The following is a 23,119-nucleotide window of genomic DNA, read 5'->3' on the forward strand; positions in this document are numbered from 1 at the left end:
GATATTCATTGTCTAATGTCACTGGTGTATTCTCCAGGACAGCTTTTCTTTTAACAGGATAGGGTGACAACATGGTGCCATGAAAGTTCAGTTACAGTAAAGGCATAGTAACTTTCCTGTGAATAGTGATTTACTGTATTATTCATTGACTTATTTATTAGATTCTTTTCTATTATGATTCTCTGCTCCTTTGCTTTCCCAGATATAACTTTAATAATCAGACTAACTGTCGTGACGGTGCAGTCAATGTGTAATGTCAATGTCAAGTCAATGTGTAAATATATTGTATTGTTTAACTGCTCATTGAGATCAGACAAGGAACTGATATGCTACGGTTAGTATGACGGGCGTGTTGTTCAAACATCCAAGGTAATGGAAAATGTAACCCCTCAATAAGCATGGAACAATGTAACCAAAATGTAACCAAATATCACATTTTATACTGTGTTTTAAATATATAATCTTTTATACTTTATTTAAAAAAATGCAGTAAGAGGAAACCCAAATCTAAGAAACCAGAATCTAATGCTCTAATTTGGAGTATTGTTTAAAAAGTGTTAAGGAGGAGTTGGAACCTAATAGGGTCAGGAGATGGCGCTATAGGATAAGGGATAAATAACAGCTGCTCAGTGGAAGCTCACAAGGTAGGACAAAGTCATCAGGTCAAATTAAGTTCAAAGGGACAAACTCCTCCTTATAAAAGGTGGTATAATTGAATTGGTTAGGGACAGATGCTAGGGGGCAGGCAGATGCTGATTTTGGGTTATAAAAGACGGAACCCGTGCATTGTTTAGTCAGAACTGTTCAAGTTTTGGCCTCGTTCAAATCTCGGGCTTTGTTGTCGACAATAAATCTCTACTGCGCTGAACTCTGAAGTCTCCCGGTGCCTGTTTGGAAAACTTAGACTCTGAGAAAAACTTAGACTCTGAAAAAAACTTTGACACTCTGGACTAACTTGGAACTTAGTAAAACTTAGAGCCTGGACGGAGAGGATTGACACTTAATCTATGGCCCAAGTTGGGGGGTTTCCCTTCCACCAACATCACTGGAACGAAGCAAGATACAGCACACAGACTGCCTGTAGCTCCTTGTTTAGGGTGAGCTGATATTTGTTTCAGTACTTTTGGTGCTTAAACAAAGTTATTTCTCATTTTCCACGTATCAATATGACTTAAATGAGGCCAAATCAGTTAGAGAGTTATAATATTGGTTTGGATACATTTTCTATCAAATGCCAAGCCTAATATTGCTTGCCCATGTGTATAACTTACCTGACATACCCGTCAGATGGAAGAGATATCCAGGTCACTATGAGCAGAGTTTCCCCACATCTCCCTCACTACAGGAAGCAAATGCTTTGTGTGTAGATCCAATGCAGCATACAGCTGACTCTCAGGTGTTGGTGTTCTGTGAAAACATGACAAATACAATTGTCTTCAGTCACCACCCCTTCTCATCAAAAGCACGGCAATAATAATATCTCAGTCCTTTGTAAACCTCTGCACGTTATGGTCACTGAATGGAGGCATGTGGCGAAGCTGCAGCAAGACTGTCACTGCACCTGTAAACAGTAAACAGTGTTGTGACTGCGCAAGTCAACGTGATCACTAGAATCAGTTTTCACACTTATTAACAGACATGATTATCCTTGTAAATATGCAATATTTGACTATTCTTTCTCTCTTCACTGTTGATCTATGTTCATTATACATGTAAACTACCATTATATGTGAGAGAAGTCATCATGACACTTCTATACATCCTTTGATATTGGTATCCCTGAAGATCTAAATAACTACAACACTAACTTATTGTCTGGAAATTCAGTTATGCCCAATCCATGTTTGCTGTGAATACTATATTCAGTATATCACATGAAAGTGCTAAATGTAATGACGCTGACTGACAAAAGTCAGGCGCCTGGAATGAAGCAAGATACAGCACACAGACTGTCAGTAGCTTGTTGTTTCGGGTGAGCTGATTCAGTACTTTTGGTACTTTTTAGCTCTTATCACGGCTTTCTCTCCTCTCCTCCCGAGGACATTGCCCCTCCCGCTGCGGAGCTTGGTTCACGGGGACCGAAGATCAGATGGGCAGCAATCACATCAACGCCTGCTTTAATCCATTTCCAAGAATTTTTAGGTACCCCAGAATACAGAAATATACAAATACGCAATTTTAATTACAGGAAAAAATAACACATTTGACCTGCATGCAAAAACTGCATACTTTTTTACCCAAATTGGATGGGATGAGCATCCAATACACGTCTGTAAAAGGGAGACTCCTGAAACTTTAAAAATGGCATGCCTGTTTTCCCTTCGCCAAAAATTTAGCACAATTTTGAAATGTTATTACTTCCCGTAGACAAGCTAGCATGATAAGGTTGACGGTACCGATGCGTTAATTCGTCTAGTTTCGTGTGATATCGGTATCTTCAATCTACGCATCTGCTTGCTAGCTAACAACGCATGCTCGGCCCTTCTGGTCGAGAAAGTAAAATTTTCTTCATTTAAAACATAATTGTTGTAACCTTACCACCGCGGTGCGAGCCTCTGGCGTAGTCCATTAAAACTGAGTCAGGTGCCGACATCGTTAGGACGTTAGAAGGACGATAGAGATCGTGTCGCTGGCTTTGATTGGCTGGCGGCGGTAGGATCAAAGCACATCGTCAGTGTCTTCGTTTACCGATGGCGTCTGCCTGAAACTTGAACTTTTGAAAAATAACAGATTTCTATGTACTATCTATACATTATGTTAGGCTACATGTTATGTATAATAAATGACAGGATAATTTGAACACTATCATGTTTTGATGAGTTACTTTCGCACAGGCTCTTAGATTCATTTTAAATACTTGACTCAGTGTGATTCGACGCGGGTATTTGAAAAAATATTTTAAAGCCATTGACGTTATCTTGAATATAGTGGATAATTTTTAATGTAGTACAACTGACAGGAAATATCACCTCATATAACTGTACAAGCACACATCTCTTATGCCATCACACAGCCTATATGCCAGTGGTCTGTGTATATTGTATACATGCATTACATTTCCATATAGGCTATGCTTTTCCAGAGGTTTCTTCAATTGTTTTCCCCAATCTTTAGGAGGTATTTTTTCTCCACCCAAGGAAAATCCACATATATATTGTAGAGATTGTAAAGGCCTTTATTTGGGATTTATGATGTTGGGCTATGTTAATAAAACTGATTTTACTTGACTTGAAGGCATGTGCATATACAGTTTATGTTTATAATCCAAGTGTATGACATATTAATCATGGGGTCACAAGTCATATTCTGATTTATTTTGGATATAATGATCCAAAATCATTTATTTTATTTAAGCTATGAAGGAATGATTGTAAACAAAACCTCATTTAAAAAAGTGTCAACCAAACCAGTTGATAAAATAACCCCTAGATAACTGATTCAACCAACACTTGGCAGCAGCAGCTCCTAATCCAGACAGAGATAAAGATTCCATGATTGATGTATTTAAATCTTGGGAACTGATGAGTAAACAGTGGCCCGGAAACACTGTAAAAACAGAAAAGAAATAGAAGAAGCTTAATATGAGAATGAATATGAGAGAATGAGAAATATATGAATTTCCCCCGATGGGGAATCAATAAAGTCCATCTCAACATGGCAATGGAAACAGTTAAAACAGAACCAACATGAAAGGACATTAATCAAAAGAGTAATACTAAGTCCCCAGCCTCGTTGTATCCCTCTCTCAATACGCTAACCCCCCTGAATATGAATCAGATGAAGAACTAATTGATTGGATGTTTCTGTTCTGATAAGACATTTTATTCTCATACACTGCCTAAAATCACCCTCACGACTATCTTCCCAGATGTTGATAATGTATCTTAGCAAATTCAAGCATGGAGGAAACTGTGTGCTTTGTGTGCTAATTGCAAGTAAGGTTTTGATTCCATACATAGAGGACATAGTTCATAGTTCTGAGCAGATCAAATATGGTATGGAGTGATGGCATGTGAATTTAAGAAGGCCTTTGCTGTGATAAAGAAAGGATAAGATGTAGAAGTGGATGACATGTCCAAAACTATACAGGTTGTGCTACCTTTAATGTCAGTATTTTGAGATATAAGTTAGTTAAAAAAGTACACGGCCCGTGATTTGAAACTGTGAGGATTTAGCTGTGATTTCATGTACCACAGTAGAAAATACACTCTGTAATGTTCCAGTTTTACAGTAAAGTAAAATAAACCAAAAAAGAAGTCAAAAGAAAAACGAGGTAAAATCTAAGTACGATCTAAAAATGGACTTCAGTAAAATGCAAGAAAAGTCAAGCCTCGTGTGTTTATTGGAGGACTTCTGACTGTTAACTGGCTGTCTAGCTTTGCATAAGAGAATGCGCTGCAAGGTCAGTACATGGGTGTAACTGGCATTTGTCACTATAGTTAGAGACCAGGACATTGGGCCAAAGACTGCCTGACAGGACAAATATCAAAACATGAGAGAAGCTCAACTGCAAACTTACCCCTCTCCTCCACCAGCAGCCACTCTTTCATCCACCATACACACAGCAGCAGATGTCTGGAAGCAATCAACAGCAGCTGCTGAGCAAAGACCTGCTAATCTGCTATGGAGGCAATAGGGAGACCGACAGTGGGACATTGATAAAGGTCAATATTTCAAAATAATAATAAATACTCCTCAATTCCATAACCAGTTTGTGTCTCAGGAAAAACGGTCCCATTTCTAATTGATACCGGAGCAACACTTTCATGTATAAGACAAAAGGATTTGAAATTAGTAGACAATTCATCCAGTCTGTCTATAACAGTGATGTCCCACAAACAGAACCATTGTCTATTCCATTACACATTCCAAAATCCATATGTTGTGAGTGCTACAACACTAATGTCTTTATTAGGACATGAGCTTACTGCAATTATTTTATGCTCACAAGATGGCCTTGAAATTCACATTCCTGTTCCATGTCAATTATTCTCTCGCAACATCAATGTAAAGAGTTTCCAGTGAAGAAGTTTACATTTGCCAGCCTCTTGTGTCAAAAATGAGCGTGTTTTGACGAAATAAGCCCAAAATGAACATTTGGTCTATTACCTATTCTAAGTGTTTCCAGTGAATATGTTGTCATCTGCCAGCTTTTGGGAAGCCTTTCCACCCAAAAATTACCTTCTTTTGATGAAAGAAGCCTAAAATTAACATTAAAAAAAGACTTGTTAGCAAGAGAAACATCATTTAAATTATGTAAATCATCATGTCCAGAGAGAGTCCCCAGTTTCAAGTTCCTTGGGACACACATCTCCGCAGACCTCTCCTGGACTACACACACCTGTCATCAGCAGGGCACAACAACGGCTCTATTTCCTGAGTAAGCTCAGGCGAGCGAGACTGCCCCAAAACCTTCTGGTGAACATTTGCTTGTGTACTACATCACAGCATGGTATGGTAGCTGCACCAGGAAAGATCAGAATGGGTTGCAGAGGGTCATAAAGACGGCCCAACGCATCATAGGAACTCAACTCCCTGGCATTGAGGACATTTACTTGGCCTGATGTCTCAGCAGGACCATAATCATCACCCGTGACCCAACACACCCGACCCACCAGATCTTCACACCACCAGGCAGGAGATACAGGACAATTCGTGCACACACCACAAGAGTGAAAAACAGCTTCTGCCCCAAAGCTGATTGCCCCCTCGCCCCACTCAATTGACTCATTTGCAGCTACTGATAATTTGCACTGTCACATGTACGAATATAGTTTTCACTGTGTTCTATTCTGTGTTCTATTATATTGTATTTATTTTATACATTTTCTAATATTTGTTTATATCTGTATAGTCATATTTAAATCTCAGGGAGTGTAATCTCAATTTCGTTGTATTGTTGCAGCAGTATAATGACAATACAGACTTTTTGATCTTTGAACTTTTGACCTTCTTACAATACAGACATTTGTATCAGACAGCATGCGAGAGCTCAGAATCAGCATTTGCTATGTAGAGACAAACTAGTCAGAGAAACTGTCAGAGGACTCAGATACATAGGCTGGTCTGAGGTAGGTATGGCCCTGCCTCATCTGCGCATCACTGCTGTATTGTGACCACACGGAGTTCTCGTGGATAGAGCATGAGTGGCACAGCAAACAGGGAGGGATAGGGGAGGGGACTCAGGTTAAATGCTGTTCCCACCTATTCTCAATGTGCACAATGTAGAAATTAGCATTTAACAGATTGTCAGTGGAAATTTCACCTCAATTGTAAAAAATCTGTCTATATTCTATTCATCTATATTCATACATATATGTAGGGTGGATGTGGCTGAGAGGTGGCGTGAGAAATGTGCATCTGTCAGCTTGTGAGGATAAATTTCACATAAAAAAGAAGTCTATATTCTCCATCCATCCATCCATTATCTTCTGCTTATCCGAGGTGGAAACGGGTCAAGCTTCAGACTCTGCCTCCTCCACAGAGGACGTGTTGGTTGGGTTCAGGAGTTCCTCAAAGTGTTCTGTCAAACCTCAGCAAACCCTCACTATAGGTTTGGGTGTACTGTGTCTGTCTGGCAGCCTCACCCGCCATCTGATCCAACTCACCACCAGGTGGTGATCAGTTGACAGCTCTGCACCTCTCTTCACCCGAGTGTCTGTTGTATCTTCTCTGATGCCAATGATGTGCAGTTGATGAAAGGAAACAATGAACAACTATAATCATATGCCCTAAAGGCACATACCAGACACTACATATCAGACACCACATGTCCAAGACATACGGCCACAGATCTGATGACACGACCACAAAGTCGATCATAGATCTTTGGCCTAAGGTGGTCTGGTACCATGTATACTTATGAACCTCCCTATGCTCGAACATGGTGTTTGTTATGGCCAAACCATGCTGTAGCAACGAGACCTCTGCGTGGGTTCCCCAGCACACAAGACACCTGACAACTTAACTCAACTCAGGGGTGTTTATTTATCGTTAACACAAAGTGTCCGCTTTTCCGGGGGTACGGGCACACGGCGCTCTCCTTTTCTCCCCCTCCCGGGTCCCGGCGTGCTACTGCGTACAAATAGGGAGAGAGGCAATTTACTGCAGGTGTTCTCAAGGGCTAATTACCTCTCTCCCGCGCCATCTCCTGGGCCAGTCCTGCACCTCTCTCCGTTGCAGCTGAGCTCAAAACCAGCCCACACCCCCACCGCCCGACTTAGGCCGGGGACCATCCGGCCTAGCCCACTCCCCCCTCACCCCCCAAGGGACGGGAGAGGAAGTCGGCCACAGCCATCTGTGCCCCCGGTCTATGGATCACCATGAACTTAAAAGGCTGAAGAGCCAGATACCACAGGGTGATCCGGGCGTTGGTATCTTTCATGTGGTGGAGCCACTGGAGGGGAGCATGGTCCAAACAGAGGGTGAATGGGCGTCCCAGGAGGTAGTAACGCAGGGCGCCGACCACCCACCGGATGGCGAGGCATCCACCGTGCTGTACCTGCTCTCTCGCTCAGAGAGTTTCCTGCTCAGGTACAGCACGGGGCGGTCGACTCCCCGTACCTGCTGAGACAAAACGGCCCCCAGCCCTCTGTCCGAGGCATCAGTCTGCAACACAAAAGGGAGAGAGAAGTTAGGCGTGTGCAGAAGTGGCCCCCCACAGAGAGCCTGTTTCACCCTCTCAAACGCCCGCTGGCACTGCTCCGTCCACTGGATCGGCTCTGAGGCACCTTTTCGGGTCAGATCGGTCAGGGGACTGGTGAGGTCCGCAAAGTCCGGTATGAACCGCCGATAGTACCCCGCCAGTCCCAAAAACCGTCTGACCTCCTTTTTGAACTTGGGCCGCAATCGCCGCGGTCTTGTCTACCTGTGGCCGCACCTGCCCGCCGCCCAAGAGGTACCCCAGATACCGTACCTCCCTCCGTCCAACCGCACACTTCTTCGGGTTGGCCGTGAGCCCCGCCTGCCTCAGAGACTCGAGCACCGCGGCCACCCGCTGCACATGCTCCGCCCAGGTGTTACTGTGGATGATGACATTATCCAGGTAGGCGGCAGCATATGCAGCGTGCGGACGCAGCACCCGGTCCATGAGGCGTTGAAATGTGGCTGGGGCCCCGAACAACCTGAACGGAAGTGGGCAAATTGGTACAAACCGTACGGAGTGGAGAAGGCCGTTTTCTCCCTGGACTCTGGAGACAAAGGAATCTGCCAGTAGCCCTTGGTCAGATCCAGCGTGGTGAAAAACTGCGCAGTGCCCAGCCGGTCCAGAAGCTCGTCGACACAAGGCATCGGGTAGGCGTCAAACCGTGACACGTCATTCACCTTGCGATAGTCCACACAGAACCGGATAGACCCATCCTTCTTGATGACCAGAACAATGGGGCTAGACCAGGCACTGTGGGACTCCTCTATTACCCCCATCGCTAACATGGTTGCCAGCTCTCTCTGAACAACTTTTCTCTTGTGTTCAGGTAACCGATAGGGCCGTGAACGCACCGTCACCCCTGGGTGAGACTCAATGTGGTGCTGTATGAGGTCGGTACGTCCTGGCAGGGGGGAGAACACATCAGCAAAACGCTGTTGCAACTGGGCTACATCTGCTCTCTGGGACGGCGAGAGATGGTCATCACAATGGAGCGGAGCGGATTTGGTGGAATTTGGTACCTCCGGCCCCAACTCATCTCTCTCTCCAATTACCGTCACCAGAGACACACTCTCCATAGTTTGAGGTGGTAGATCTGTGTGGCTCCTCCCGTCAGTACGCTCCACCTCATAGTCCACGTCGCCCACTCGCCGTGTGACCACAAAGGGTCCTTGCCACTTGGCGAGTAATTTGGAGCTAGAAGATGGGAGCAATACAAGTACTTTATCTCCCGGTGAAAATTGTCTCAGCCGCGACCCTCTGTTGTACAGGCGCTGCTGACGTTCCTGGGCCTGGAGCAAATTCTCACGTGACAACCTTCCCAAAGTGTGGAGTTTTGCTCTCAGGTCCAGGACGTATTGAATCTCATTTTTACTAGGGCTTGGACCATTCTCCCAGTTTTCCTTAATAAGGTCCAGCACCCCTCTTGGTTTCCTGCCGAATAGCAGTTCAAAGGGAGAAAATCCCATGGAGGCCTGGGGCACCTCCCGCACTGCAAACAACAGAGGGTCTAGACATTTGTCCCAATTGCGTTCATCATCGTGAATAAATTTACGGATCATGGACTTTAAGGTCTTGTTCATCCGCTCTACCAGCCCGTCGGTCTGAGGGTGGTAGACGCTGGTACGAACAGACCTAATGCCCAATAATCCGTAAAGCTCTCTCAGTGTACGTGACATGAACGAGGTGCCCTGGTCAGTGAGGATCTCTTTCGGGATCCCCACTCGGGAGATTACCTGAAACAGTGCCTGCGCCACACTCTTTGCAGAGATTGTGCGCAGCGGCACTGCTTCCGGGTATCGCGTTGCGTAATCCATCAGGACCAACACAAAGCGATAGCCGCGTGCACTCCGGTTAAATGGCCCGATGAGGTCCATGCCAATGCGCTCGAACGGGACCTCCATCAGCGGTAATGGGCGCAATGGCGCTCTCGGTATGGCCGGTTGGTTAACCAACTGGCATTCAGGGCAGGATGCACACCAGCGGCGTACAACCCCCCCGAATGCCAGGCCAATAGAATCGGGCCATTATCCGGTTTAGTGTTTTGTTGTATCCCATGTGACCGGCCATCGGGTTATAATGAGCCGCCTGGAAAACAGTTTCCCGGCGGCTTTTCAGCACCAACAACTGGGTGTTTACTAGTCCTGTCTGAGTGTCACGACTCACTCTATATAACCTGTCCCTCCGCAAGGAAAAGTGCGGGTAGGTCTGCGCTGCGTCAGGGCGCACCAAGTGACCATCAATACTTATCACTTGGTCGAAGGCTGAGCGTAAGGTGTCGTCACGAGACTGCTTGAGTGGAAAATCTTCCATGGGGAGGATTTCGGGAATCCTCGGCGTCTCCGGCGGAGGCGTCGTGGGTTCCCCCTCGGCAGCGTCGGACGACCCTGCGTCACCGCTGAGCACAGCACAGACACTACAAGTCCCTACCGGTCGTGAGCGCACCCCCGCACACTGCCCCACTAAACCATGAAAACCCGGCCAATCAGTCCCCAGAATCAGGGGGTGCGCCAGGCGGCTGCTTACAGCTGCCTTCACTCTATGCTTTTTCCCCCGGTATTTAATTTCCACCGGCACAATGGGATAGCGGTGAATATCCCCATGCACACACCTGATACTCACCCACCTGGCCTCCACCAAAGCCCCGGGCCGAACCAGGTTCTGGTGAATCATGGACTGCGTGCAGCCCGAATCCACCATAGCCTGGTGTATACCCCCTTGGATCCTTACCGGAACGCGGTACGTCTCACCTGAACCGGGGGAGGGGGCTGGCGGGCCGGCGACCCGGATCACTTGGCCCACCTCCATGAGCAGACACTCTGAGCGGAAGTGGCCGGGCCGCCCGCACCGCCAGCACTCCTGCCCTGGCGTCTGAGGGACTCTCTGTGGGCGGGAGAGGGCGCTTGTAGCGGCCGGGACCCGTGGAGGGGAGAGCCGCGGGGTGGGGCTGCCGGCTGGCGGCGCAGTGGAGCTGGCTGAGTCTCCCCGCTGTGCCGGTGGGGCGAAGCTCCTCCTACGGGGGGCTGGGATGGGTCGTTCCGCCGTCGGCGTCCGGCCGTCCGCCTGGCTCCTGGGATGCACGGCCAAGTGATCCTCGACCAGCGTGACGGCGGTCTCTAGTTTGGCGGGGCGGTGGCAGCGAACCCGTGCTGCAGTCCTTGCCGGGAGCCCCTCAATGAACTGTTCCAGCGCGATGGTCTCCACCATCTGCGCTTCTTTGGCGGTCTCCCCCGGCTGCAGCCATCTCGTTGCCGCATCCTGTAGTTGCAGCGATACGCGTAGGGGCGTTCCCCGTCGCCGAGCCGAGACCCCCGGAGACGTCGCCGGTGGTCCTCCGACGAGCAGCCCGTCCTGTCCAGCACCGCCTTCTTTAGGCTCTTGTAGAGGAGCCGGTCCCCCGCCGGTAGGCTGAGCGCCGCCGTCTGCGCGTCCCCCGAGAGCAGTGGCAGGAGGCGCACCGCCCATTCCGCCTCGGGCCATCCGCATGCCCCCGCCATGGCTTCAAACATCCCCAAAAACGTTTGGGGATCATCCTCCGCTGTCATCCTGTGCAGGGTGAGGCCGGAGAGCGGGGAGGGGGGGGGATCCCTGCGGCAAGGCCGCACGTGACCGGCCCAGCAGGTTGTCCAGGACCTCGGTCTGCCGCTCCACCTGAGCCTGGAGCATTCTCATCTGCTGCCGCTGGGCCGCCGCCTGCTCCTGGCTTATCTGGGCCATTTGCCCCAGCATTTGGGCCAGCACGGCCATGGGCTGGGCTGGCTGGTCCTCCTGTCGGTCCGTCATTTCTTCCCCCTTTCCTTCTCGGTTCACTTGGGCTGGGAAATTGGGCGCCACTGTAGCAACGAGACCTCTGCGTGGGTTCCCCAGCACACAAGACACCTGACAACTTAACTCAACTCAGGGGTGTTTATTTATCGTTAACACAAAGTGTCCGCTTTTCCGGGGGTACGGGCACACGGCGCTCTCCTTTTCTCCCCCTCCCGGGTCCCGGCGTGCTACTGCGTACAAATAGGGAGAGAGGCAATTTACTGCAGGTGTTCTCAAGGGCTAATTACCTCTCTCCCGCGCCATCTCCTGGGCCAGTCCTGCACCTCTCTCCGTTGCAGCTGAGCTCAAAACCAGCCCACACCCCCACACATGCCTAGCACAGAAGTCCAATAACAAAGCACCACTCTGGTTCAGATCAGGCAGCCCGTTCCAGAAATTATCGAATGCCCATTTGCTATCTAGAGACAACCTAGTCAGAAACTTTATTCAAAACATGTTATTTGTCATCCCCAACTATTCTCAGTTATAAGATGCAAGAAGTATGCATAGTCTTCATTGGTCATCAAAATGACACTTGTAAAAATATAAAAATAAGAGGTAAAGACCAATGAAATGTAATCTATCTATCTATCTATCTATCTATCTATCTATCTATCTATCTTCAGAATTCAAATATCTTCAGATTCAGAATCTCCAAGACAGGATCACATCACACTTTGCAAGGGCATTGATTGATTAAGCTAGTGGAGGAAAACTTGCAATGAGAGATATTCTTGATGATGACCTGTATAAGCACTTCTTTGTGCATTCTGTAATGTCCAAAACTCATGACAGATCACAGTGCTTATGCCCAGCTTCTAAAAGTCAGAAAAACTAGCTAGGGTCCTCTTGGGATGACGTCATGATGTACAATATATGCAGTCTTGATTATGCAAGGAAATATGGGAGGCAGGACAACTGCAGCACATTCCAGTTTGGAAAACTGACTTCATGGCATCAAATGGCTGGTGTGGGTTGGGAAGTACGTACATTTTTATTAGACTTCAATTCAATTCAGTTGTAACCCATAGAAGATAATCCACAATGAGTACCATGATCCACAAATTTCCCTTAAATTAACCCTTTTTCTTTCCACTGACATGTGTTTTTCTATATATGTTGTGTAGAGATCAATTTGCAATTACGCATAATATGCATACGCACTTACTCAACACAAAGTAATTTTTTATACATTTGTACATGTGAAACATGCACATTTGTAGATTGTTTCCTGTCAGCGGTTAACGTGTTTGACATCCCTCCAATTTGTTTGCAGATTTTTGTCCCATTTGTACTGCAGCAAATCTGTTGAATAAATCTACATATGTGAGGTGCAGTTACTAGCTGCAAGCAGCAGATGGGGACATTCATTTACACGAGCTGACAATACAGCCTGCTGTGGAAGAAAGCTAATACACAAGTCTTGTTTTGATGACTTGATTTATCAAGTCATAGAAGTACTTTAGTCTGATTATACTGCGCTCATGACTTAGTTACTTTGGGATGTGTATGATGATATAGATGCATATGACCTAACACAGGCCAGAGTTTTTTATTGTACTTTTTGTTCTTTGAACTGTTAGCTTTGTGTTGTATCCAAAGGTCTGCCATTTTACTTCCCAGTCTAGAATCCTTGTCACGTAAATGTTTTCAAACAACCAATTCAATCTCAATGAACTAGTGTTGCGGGATGGAGACCCCCAGCATGGACCATAGACTGCGTGTTTGTCTTCTTTTTCTTGGTTCAAAGTTTTTCAAAGTCTTCAAAAATCACATTATTCAAAAAGGCACCAGGAGACTTCAGAATTCAGTGCAGTACAGATTTATTGTCGACAACAAAGCCAGAGACCTGAACAAGATCAAACCTTGAACAGTTCTACAAGATCAAATCTTGAACAGCTCCAACACATAATACAAGGTCATTCTTTTTATAGCGCCTAAATCTTGGCAGGATGATGACATTTGCCTGTCCCCTTATCTTGAGTCATTATAATATTGTTTATACACCATTAAAGCATATTCTTCACAATCTACTCAGAGGTCCTGGCACAGTTTGCTTCTCAGAGTCACATCTCCTTTACACTGCCCTGGCATGCCCTCCTTGTTATTATTTTTTTTCAACCTGCAGCACACCCTGCTGACACCATTAGGTTCTAATTCCATCTCAAGTATTCACTCCAGTTCACACCATTAGATTCTGGTTTCTTCTTACTGCATTTTTTAAAAACAAAGTGTAAAATGATATATTTGGTTACACTCATGTTCTAACACACTAATTTTGGTTGGTTACACATTCTACCACACCTATTAGTTGATTAGAACACCTTATGCCAGCCTTAGTCATTGTGTTTCATATCTTAATCAATTCATATTAGGTTAACCAGAGTATTAGGTTACGCATTCGAATCAACACATTATTAATTAATACATTATGTAATATTCACACAATGTGATATCTCAATATTTGATACCACACTAGTCTAAGCTTCTTGTTTTTCCTGAACTTGGAATTGTCATGTTGTCATCTTCATTGCCTTCTGCACTAAAATTTGAATCTAGGGCAGCACACAACATGCTATCGTCATTTATCAGGATTGGCTTTTTTATGAACATGCCTACCTTAGTTAGGACTCCCTGCATGTACTGGGTGTCAGCCACCACCATGGTGGACCTGGATTCACATTGGTGTCGGATTTCCTCCTTCATCTGTGTGCACTAGCATAGCAGTGCAGCTTTTGTTTAGCTGCCCTGCAACTTCATCATGACAAGACTGTTTGGTGGCACGTTAGTGAACTCCATTTTCAAAACTCTGAACTGAAATTAGTTTAGTCAGTTTAACACAATTAAATAAACAAATAAGGCCTGCATGCCTGTGATAAAACTAACTGTAAACCTGTTAGTTTTGGTTTATTCTTTGGTTTATTATTAAATCATTGCTTTCTTGTCAAGTGCATCTGTTCAATTTTTGACAAGAATTTCAAATTTAGATTTAGTCTTAGTTGCTTCCTGAAAATTGTAGTTGTCTTTAAGTCACAGTTTAGTCTTTGTGTATTGTTCCTCCTTCTTGTGGGGATTGTCTGTTACTACACTGAAAGACAGTGGTATCTTACCGCAAGGCCTGAGGAAGGATCGATAAAGTCTGCCCAGAATCCTTCTCTCTGCAGGGCGAAGCAGATCTCCTTCGCACCATCAACAAACTGAACAGTTATTCTCAGTCAGTGACTTCAATGAATAGGAATATAGTTTTCACTTATAATTTACTGTCCTCACCTACAAGTGTGTGACACGTGTACAATAAGATAGGTGATCGAAATATTAATCAAAAGTATTTTCTCCCAAAATTCCACAGACCTGGGATGGTTTAACCTTGTGAATGTATTGATTTTGATTTGCTTTAATGTTCATTGAGTTTGATTATTGTGATGTGTTGTAGTTAACTGTGCAGCCCTAAGATTAAGCTGAGTTTGCTCACACTGACACCGGGTCTTGCAGTTTTACAAATAGGCTTCAACCAAGAGAGAGAGTTAAGCTTACAGCTACAGCACATAGCATTCCTTTGTCTGCCTCCCACCCACACACCAAGGAGTTTCATGGCCATTTTGTAGGGGGTCACCATTTGGTTCTCCCACCTTTTGTAGTCTTCCATGCTACATTCCTTTGCATATTCACTTGTACACACCCCCTCTCAAACATGTACTCTCCCTATTGTTAGTTAGGGCGGCTGTGGCTCAGAGGTAGAGTGGGTCATCCATCAATCGGAAGGTCACTGGTTCGATCCCCGGCCCTATGAGTCTGCATGTCGAAGTGTCCTTAGGCAAGACACTGAACCTGTGAATGAGACAGAATAGTCTCTTCCAATTTAGATTCCTCCTGAACGAGGATGTAATGTAAAAGTGCTTTAAATCATGGAAAATAACATTTACTAATAATTTGGATCAAGTTTTACTGATGAGTTTGTGTGCTGATAGCTTAAATGCAGTTTGATCTCCTCTCTTTGAATTAAGAATGAATTATCCCTTAAGGATAAATTATATAGACAGTGGATGTATGGATGGATTATTTATTTTCTCAATTCTTTTCGCTTGTGGTTGTCTGTTTTGAGATACTTTTTCCCCATGTCAAGTGCTAGATGTTTAAGTTTGAATTTGAACACTTGGCATGTCAAGCCTAATAACATTTGGGAATTTAATTACTAAATCTCATAATAAATTGTTAAAAATTAAGATATTTTCCGATGTCTGCAATTGCTAATTAGACAGTGGGTCATTAGAAGGATGTTGAAATCTTGCACTTCTTTATAAAACATCTTTACATGAGGTCTAATTTACATATCTAAGATGTAAGCCAACATTGAACATTGATTATGCGTTAAGAGTTGACTCATGAGCTTGAGCGTGTGAAATAAGCTAATTTTCAGCAGATTTGAGACTGCTTGCCACAATCTTTCAGATATAAAATTTTGCACTGTTCACTCTAAGAATGGTAAATAGTGTAAATACTTAATGTTAACATAGTTTTATGATCAACTTTTACTGCATAATTTTTCTCTGAATAGCAAATGTTCATTTCGAGCCTCTCTTGGTGAGATAAGTTTTTGACAGTTGATGTGAAACAAACAAGCAGTCAGATATAAATGGCAGAATTATATACTATGAGACTGGTAAAGGAAGGAGGGTCACATAGTTTAGATGAAGGTGTACTGAAACCTGGTCTCATTAGAAGAGACGGCATCCATCCCACTTTGGACGGAGCTGCGCTCTTATCTAGAAATATGGCGAAGTTTATTAGTCCTAAAACTTGACAATCCAGAGTCGAGACCAGGAGGCAGAGCTGCAGTCTTACACACTTCTCTGCTCCTCCATTAGTACAGTCACCCACCCAACATCCTATAGAGACTATGTCTGTCCCCCGACCACTCAGACCATTTAGATCTATTAAGTCCAACAGGAGAGGAGTTCAGCATCAACATTTAATCAGAGTTAATACCACCATTGGCACTATGAAACAGGACAGGAGAGTTAAATGTGGACTTTTAAACATCAGATCTCTGCCATCCAAAGCTGTTTTAGTAAATGATCTGATATCTGACCATGAAATTGATTTATTGTGTCTGACTGAAACCTGGCTACGTCCTGAGGAGTATGTTAGCCTTAATGAGGCCACTCCTCCCAGTCATACTAATACTCATATTCCCAGAGATTCTGGACGTGGAGGTGGAGTTGCAGCAATCTTTAACTCTAGTTTAATAGTCCAACCTAGACCCAAACTTAATTATAACTCCTTTGAAAGTCTTACTCTTAGTTTTTCACACCCAACCTGGAAAACTGTTGGTTGTCACAGTGTACCGCTTTTGAATTAGAATTTAATATGACCATAGAATGTTTCAGGCCTTCTCAAATAAAGTTACTCTCTCCTCATGAGAGTGAACAGAATATGTCAATCTGACCTCCACAGACGTGGCTTCTCCTGTATCGTTTTGTTAAGAAGATAGACAGAATGTACCAGACGGACCTTGATTGTAATAATTTTGTTGTGCTAATCATATTCTAAAGTCATGATTAGAGATACACGCCTACGCAAACAACATCCACAAGTGTTTGAATATTATATGATCACACCAGGGATGCACTATCTGTGACGCACACACCGAAATGGCCAGTTAGAGACAGTCACGTATAGTACTCGGTCCAGCCAACCCTTTAAAAAGCATATGCATGAAAGAGTCGGGGCTCACTGCCAGAGGTCCATGAGGCCTCTGTCACTCCGAGCCCAGCGCTGTATGTACTTTACCTGTGACTTCTGTGACTGGAATAAAACTGCTATTGGGAACTGCAGAACTCTCCGGCTGAAATCCTCGGACTGTCAATAAAAGAACCGGGAGAATCTAACACCGCCCTCCTGGTCCATACTCTGAATTCTTAACTGAGTTTTCAGAGTTTTTATCAGATTTAGTCCTTAGTGTGGACAAAGTGATTATAGTAGGTGACTTTAATATTCATGTGGATAATGATAATGATAGTCTCAGCACTGCTTTTGTCTCACTACTGGACTCAATTGGCTTCTCCCAGAGTGTAAATGAACCAACTCACTGTTTCAACCACACTCTTGACCTTGTTTTGGCTTATGGTGTTGAAATTGAACAGTTAACAGTCTTCCCACATAACTCTATTTTATCAGACCATTACCTGTTAACATTTGATTTCTTCCTACTGGACTATGCTCTATATGACAGAGAGGTCCTCACTAGATCCTTATCTGATAGTGCTGTTGCCAAATTTAAGGAGGTGATTCCTTCAGTATTTCACCCTGTGTGTCCCTGTGCTGTGGATGACCCCCATGCTAATCTTAGCCCCTCCCAAATTGATTATCTGGTCGATAGTGCTGCAGGTTCACTGCGAATGGCACTAGACTCTATTGCCCCTCTAAAAAAGAAGAGAATTAAAGAAAAGAGACAAGCTCCCTGGTATAACTCCCAGACACGTGAGCTTAAGCAACACTCACGAAGGCTAGAAAGGACATGGCGGGCCACCAAAGTGGAAGAATCCCGTTTAATCTGGCAAGATAGTCTTAAAACCTATAGAAAGGCCCTCTGTAATGCCAGAGCCGCCTACTACTCCTCATTAATAGAAGAAAATAAAAGCAACCCTAGATTCCTTTTTAGCACAATAGCTAGGCTGACAAGGAGCCAGAACTCTATTGATCCTTGTGTTCCTTTAGAGCTCAGCAGTAACGACTTCATGAGCTTCTTTAATGATAAAATCCTAACTATTAGGGACAAAATTCAACACCTCCTGCCCTTAACAGGGTCTGGTCCAACCTCAAACCTAGGAACCATAGAAACAGCTGTTAGACCTGATGTGTACTTGGACTGTTTTTCTCCAATTGATCTTGCTGAATTGACCTCAATAATCTCCTCATCTAGATCGTCAACATGTCTCCTAGACCCCATTCCTGCTGGACTCCTTAAAGAGGTCCTGCCCCTAATTAACACGTCCTTACTGGATATGACAAATCAGTCTTTACTAACAGGCTATGTACCGCAGTCCTTTAAAGTAGCAGTAATTAAACCTCTCCTGAAAAAGCCTACTCTTGATTCAGGTGTGTTAGCTAAGTATAGACCTACAGTCGTATGAAAAAGTTTGGGCACCCCTGACAATTTCCATTATTTTCATTTCTAAATCATGAGGTGTTTGGATCAGCAATTTCATTTTGATTTATCAAATAACTGATGGACACAGTAATATTTCAGTAGTGAAATGAGTTTTATTGGATTAACAGAAAATGTGCAATATGCATCAAAACAAAATTAGACAGGTGCATAAATTTGGGCACCCCAACAGAAAAATCACATCAATATTTGATAGAGCCTCCTTTTGCCAAAATAACAGCCTCTAGACGGTTCCTATAGCCCCTAATCAGTGTCTGGATTCTGGATGAAGGTATTTTCGACCATTCCTCCTTACAAAACATCTCCAGTTCAGTTCGGTTTGATGGTTGCCGAGCATGGACAGCCCGCTTCAAATCATCCCACAGATTTTCAATAATATTCAGGTCTGGGGACTGGGATGGCCATTCCAGAGCATTGTACTTGTTCCTCTGCATGAATTCCTGAGTAGATTTTGAGCAGTGTTTTGGGTCGTTGTCTTGTTGAAATATCCAGCCCCGGTGTAACTTCAACTTTGTGACTGATTCTTGAACATTATTCTCAAGAATCTGCTGATATTGAGTGGAATTCATGCGATCCTCAACTTTAACAAGATTCCCAGTACCAGCACTGGCCACACAACCCCACAGCATGATGGAACCTCCACCAAATTTTACTGTGGGTAGCAAGTGTTTTTCTTGGAATGCTGTCTTCTTTTGCCACCATGCATAACGCCCCTTGTTATGACCAAATAACTCAATCTTTGTTTCATCAGTCCACAGCACCTTATTCCAAAATGAAGCTGGCTTGTTCAAATGTGCTTTTGCATACCTCAAGCGACTCTGTTTGTGGCGTGTGTGCAGAAAAGGCTTCTTCCGCATCACTCTCCCATACAGCTTCTCCTTGTGCAAAGTGCGTTGAATTGTTGAACGATGCATAGTGACACCATCTGCAGCAAGATGATGTTGTAGGTCTTTGGAGGTGGTCTGTGGGTTGTCTTTGACCATTCTCACCATCCTTCGCCTTTGCCTCTCTGATATTTTTCTTGGCCTGCCACTTCTGGCCTTAACAACAACTGTGCCTGTGGTCTTCCATTTCCTCACTATGTTCCTCACAGTGGAAACTGACAGCTGAAATCGCTGAGATAGCTTTTTGTAGCCTTCCCCTAAACCTTAACATTGAACAATCTTTGTTTTCAGGTCATTTGAGAGTTGTTTTGAGGCCCCCATGTTGCCACTCTTCAGAGGAGATTCAAAGAGAAGAACATCTTGCAATTGGCCACCTTAAATACCTTTTTCTCATGATTGGATGCACCTGTCCATGAAGTTCAAGGCTTAATGAGCTCACCAAACGAATTTTATGTTCCAATTTATCAGTGCTAAGTAGTTACAGGTATTCAAATCAGCAAAATGACAAGGGTGCCCAAATTTTTGCACAGCCTATTTTTCACATCTGATACAATTTCATACAACTTAATATTGCTACACTAAAAATCTTTGTCTGGAAAATACCCCATTACTTAGCTTTTATTAGAAAATGAATGGCATGCCACTGTGATCGTTTTCTGTGCAGACAGAGTAAATTATTATGCAGCCTCAGAGGGGTGCCTAAACTTTTTCATACGACTGTATATCCAACCTTCCCTTTCTCTCCAAGATCCTGGAGAAAGTTGTAGCTAATCAGCTGTGTAATTTTTTAAACTGTAATAGTCTATTTGAGGATTTTCAGTCAGGTTTTAGAGCGAACCACAGCACAGAGACAGCACTGGTGAAGGTTACAAACGACCTCCTTATGGCATCAGACAGAGGACTTCTCTCTGTCCTGGTCTTGTTAGACCTGAGTGCTGCTTTCGACACCATCGACCATCACATCCTGTTACAGAGACTGGAACAGTTCATTGGTATAAAAGGAACTGCATTTAGCTGGTTTAAGTCCTATTTATTTGATCGATTTCAGTTTGTACATATTAATAACGAATCCTCTGTCCACACTAAGGTTAGACATGGAGTTCCACAAGGCTCAGTGCTTGGACCAATACTCTTTATCTTATATATGCTTCCTCTTGGTAATATTATCAGGAAGCACTCCATTCATTTCCACTGTTATGCAGATGATACACAATTATATTTATCAATAAAGCCAGATGAACCCAATCAGTTGGTTAAACTTCAAATCTGCCTTAAGGACATAAAGTCCTGGATGAGCAGCAACTTTCTGCTGCTAAATTCAGATAAAACTGAAGTTATTTTGCTTGGCCCCAGACACCTCAGAGACAGCTTTTCCACTACCTTAACTGCTCTGGACGGCATTAATCTGGCCTCCAGCTCCACTGTGAGGAATCTGGGAGTCTTATTTGATCAGGATTTGTCCTTTAACTCCCACATTAAACAGATTTCTAGAACTGCCTTTTTCCATCTACGTAATATTGCCAAAATCAGGCCCATCATATCCACTGATGATGCAGAAAAATTGGTCCATGCATTTGTCACTTCTAGGTTGGACTATTGTAACTCTTTATTATCAGGCTGCCCCAATAAGTCGTTAAAGACTCTCCAGTTGGTCCAGAACGCTGCTGCTCGTGTTCTGACGAGAACTAAAAGAAGAGACCACATTTCTCCTGTACTGGCTTCTCTTCATTGGCTTCCAGTAAAATCTAGAATAGAGTTTAAAATCCTTCTCCTCACCTACAAGGCTCTTACGGGTCAGGCCCCATCATATCTTAAAGAGCTTATAGTACCGTACTACCCCACTAGAGCACTGCGCTCCCAGAATGCAGGCCTACTGGTGGTTCCCAAAGTCTCCAAAAGTAGTTCAGGAGGCAGAGCTTTCAGCTATCAGGCTCCTCTCCTGTGGAATCTCCTTCCATCTCTCAGGTTCCTGTGGATCCTGTGGATCCTGGTCCTGGCCCTGCTGATGTGGTTCTCTGGTTCCTGTGGGTCCTGGTCCCGGTCCCGCTGATGTGGTTCTCTGGTTCCTGTGGATCCTGGTCCTGGTTCTGCTGATGTGGTTCCCTGGTTCCTATGGATCCTGGTCCTGGCCCCGCTGATGTGGTTCTCCAACAGCCAATGGATGTGCGTCTGTCCAAGGCTACAGCCTGTCCGTCCTTGGGAGCTGGATCTCTCCTTCACTGTGGCGCTCCCGGAGGTTTCTCTTTTCCCACTGGGTTTTTTGAGTTTTTCCTTCCCGAAGAAGGAGGGTCATAAAGGGCAGGTGATGCCTCGGACTGATCCATTGGCCTCATCGACTGCTGGACTCTTTATTAGATTGTTTGTTCGCTTACACTTGTTTATTTCAGTGAACAAAGTCTCCAAAAGTAGTTCAGGAGGCAGAGCTTTCAGCTATCAGGCTCCTCTCCTGTGGAATCTCCTTCCAGTTTGGGTTCGGGGGGCAGACACCCTCTCTACATTTAAGAGTAGACTAAAAACCTTCCTTTTTGACAAAGCACATATTTAAGGGCTGGATCAGGCCTTAGACCAGCCCCTAGTTATGCTGCTATAGGCTCAGACTGCCGGGGGACTCCTATGGTGCACTGAGCTCCTCTATTCTCTATCCTCCTCTTCCTCTCCATCGTTATGTCTCATGTCAGCCAAATGTCTGCCTCTAACTTGCTATCTTCCCCGGAGCGTTTCTGTGCTTTCTCATCTCTCAGGTTCCTGTGGATCCTGTGGATCCTGGTCCTGGCCCTGCTGATGTGGTTCTCTGGTTCCTGTGGGTCCTGGTCCCGGTCCCGCTGATGTGGTTCTCTGGTTCCTGTGGATCCTGGTCCTGGTTCTGCTGATGTGGTTCCCTGGCTCCTATGGATCCTGGTCCTGGCCCCGCTGATGTGGTTCTCCACCAGCCAATGGATGTGCGTCTGTCCAAGGCTACAGCCTGTCCGTCCTTGGGAGCTGGATCTCTCCTTCACTGTGGTGCTCCCGGAGGTTTCTCTTTTCCCACTGGGTTTTTTGAGTTTTTCCTTCCCGAAGAAGGAGGGTCATAAAGGGCAGGTGATGCCTCGGACTGATCCATTGGCCTCATCGACTGCTGGACTCTTTATTAGATTGTTTGTTCGCTTACACTTGTTTATTTCAGTGAACTTTGTAAAGCACTATGAGACACTCTGTTGTGATATTGGGCTATACAAATACAATTGAATTGAATTGAATTGAATTGAATTGAAAAATACTGGTGTGTCCCAATAGCACATGTGCATTGTGAGCTTCTCTCGCTGAAATTGTTTCTTTTTGTGGTGGAAACGGTTGTGCCACAAGCTGTCACTTACAAATCCCTGCACTGCACTGAGAACGTTAAAGGATGAATTAAGTTTCAGTGACTTTTTTTTGTGACATGCTCAGAATGGTAAATAATGAGGGTTAATGGATTGATATGTCCAAAACTTGTGCGACCCCCTGCAATTTCTTTTACTATTATTCATTATTTACTATCATTCAATCATATTAACTATGCCACAGGTAAATACTGTTGATATTATTTAACACTATATTGCTCCCTCCTACATTGATCCCTGCTCGACTATGTGACTTTAT

This window comes from Pempheris klunzingeri, chromosome 6 (assembly GCF_042242105.1).
Source record: "Pempheris klunzingeri isolate RE-2024b chromosome 6, fPemKlu1.hap1, whole genome shotgun sequence".
NCBI lineage: Eukaryota > Metazoa > Chordata > Actinopteri > Acropomatiformes > Pempheridae > Pempheris > Pempheris klunzingeri.